Below are 2,471 nucleotides of genomic sequence, written 5' to 3'. Positions count from 1 at the left end.
AAAATTTATTTAAAATAGAGATGCAATTCATATAAAGAAAAAAAGTTACATTTATTTTAATATTACATTATTTCTGTACTGTTCTTTCTTTGTTTTCTTTATTCATATGGTTTTATACTACAGAAAGCACAGAAGTGAAAATCACAAAATCGTAAATAAAAATATATATGTAAATAAATATATATATCATATTTGTATTGCAGATAAAAAATATTTAAAAAAAACGGATCAAACTTGTCTGTACAAAATGTTAAAAAATAAATCATCTATATTTGAATATTGTTATGTTTAAATCGAGACACCCGTGTCTATAAGCTTATATATATATATATTATATAATAGATAAATACATATATATAAGGTCTATACATTCACCTAAGAATAGATAATATCATCGATAGTAATCATTGGGGAAAAGAATCCCACCGCTCCAATTAAATAAACTTTATTTTAAAAATTATTTCACATAAATAAAATACTTATCCTGTCGAGTATCCTCGACGTTCGCGATCCGAACCCGAATTAATCAATGCTTCCTTTTTTGTTTCGTTTCGTTCGTTTGTTCCCAACCGACGATGTTATGTTAAACGCCAAAAAAAAAAATAATAATTACATAATTCACAAATTATTTACACATATTTGATCCTATTCCTCATCACCGCTTAACATAACAAAGAGCCCAATCATATCTTTCACAATATATATGTCTTTATATATATATATATCACCCGTTCTCGAATATATTGATTATATATACCTAATGATTACATCTGCTTAGCTCAGTACTACAATTGCAATTGTTTGCAAATATAGCGAGATAATAGAGAAGAAAAAAACTGTTGCGCACTTGACGCGTTGCGAAGAATACGTTATAATATATGTGTAGATAAACTTTCTTTTTTTTAATATATAGATCGCAAACACGTAAATTCTTGTTTCGCAATCACCAAGTGCGCTTCGTAATTAACTGAGTGCTCCTTACTCCTTAAAACATATAAAGCTTTTGGTATTTGTATATTTTTTGTTTTCTTTACTCTTTCATTCTCTCACTCTCTCATTCTTAAAATTGTAATTATTCACTAAAACGTTATTAATTTACTTCAGAGGTTGCAACGATGGGGACATCCTGCCACGAGTTGGTGGTTGTCGATTCCTACACAATCGCAATGTTAATACACGCTAATCCTCTCTGAATTCTGCATACATTTAAAAGTAAACTTTACCTGATGTTCTCCGTGCTGCTCCGATACTCTAGCCTATGTTGTCCTAGCTTGGCTTCCAATTGCTAAACGTAAATAAACCAATTAAACTAAAACCTATGTTAAACGCACGTAGCCGAAATTTAAAAAAAAAAACAAAATTAAACCAGATTGACGTGTCTGTGTGTGCCTGCATAAACGAACACGTGACGACAAATGAAGTTGAAAAGATACGAATAATTTCATAATATTCAAAAAAACAAACAAAAAATCCAAAGTAAACTTAAGCAAATAATTGAGTAAATTAGCAATACGCATTGAAAATATAAATTTAAAAGTGCAATCGTTTAAGGCTACGTGAATTAGAACGGTGCCAATCGAAATCTCGTCAATCAAAATCCCGATCGTATCGAAATCCCCACAACCATAATCCCGATTTTATCAAAATCCCGGCTGTATCAAAATCCCCACAACCATAATCCCGACCGTATCGAAATCCCCACAACCATAATCCCGACTGTATCAAAATCTCTACAACCATAATCCCGACTGTATCAGAATCTGAATAACATAATCCCGACTATATCAAAATCTCGACAACCATAATCCCGAGTCTATCAGAATCTGGATAAACATAATCCTGACTGTATCAGAATCTTGACAACCATAATCCCGACAAACATAATCTCGACTATATCAAAATCTCGACTGTATCAAAATCCCGACTATATCGAAAATTTCTACAATAACATTTTTAAATTAATTCCGGAGCGTAGTCAATTTTAAATTGTTCTTAATAATTTTCATAATGTTAAAGTTTATTATGAATAATTCAAGAAAATCAAATAAATTAATAATAATTTATTGTTATTAATAATAAAAATGTAGCACAAGGTGACTACGCTCCGAAATAATTTAAAAATGTTCGATATAGTCGGGATTTTGATATAGTCGAGATTATGTTTGTCGGGATTATGGTTGTCGAGATTCTGATACAGTCAGGGATTATGGTTGTCGAGATTTTGATATAGTCGGGATTATGGTTGTCGAGATTTTGATATAGTCGGGATTATGTTTGTCGGGATTATGGTTGTCGAGATTCTGATATAGTCGGGTACGACACAAGTCAGGATTATGGTTGTCGAAATTCTGATACAGTCGGGATTATGGTTATCGAGATTTTGATATAGTCAGGATTATGGTTATCAAGATTCTGATACAGTCAGGATTATGGTTGTCGAAATTCTGATACAGTCGGGATTATGGTTATCG

At 31.3% G+C, this 2,471-nt stretch overlaps 1 long non-coding RNA gene across 1 annotated transcript; it reads right to left on the bottom strand.

Moving 5' to 3' along the window:
* Positions 1-1,044: 1,044 nt before the first annotated feature.
* On the bottom strand, positions 1,045-1,616 carry LOC108564406. The gene is made up of 2 exons (XR_001891140.1): positions 1,224-1,616; positions 1,045-1,153 (listed from the first exon to the last, which is right to left on the bottom strand). It is a non-coding gene; the product is annotated as an uncharacterized LOC108564406 (long non-coding RNA).
* Positions 1,617-2,471: the final 855 nt, after the last annotated feature.

The sequence above is a fragment of the Nicrophorus vespilloides genome, unplaced genomic scaffold (genome assembly GCF_001412225.1).
Source record: "Nicrophorus vespilloides isolate i.1.1-1 unplaced genomic scaffold, Nicve_v1.0, whole genome shotgun sequence".
NCBI classification, from domain to species: domain Eukaryota; kingdom Metazoa; phylum Arthropoda; class Insecta; order Coleoptera; family Silphidae; genus Nicrophorus; species Nicrophorus vespilloides.
This window is presented reverse-complemented; position numbering and strand designations above follow the sequence as displayed.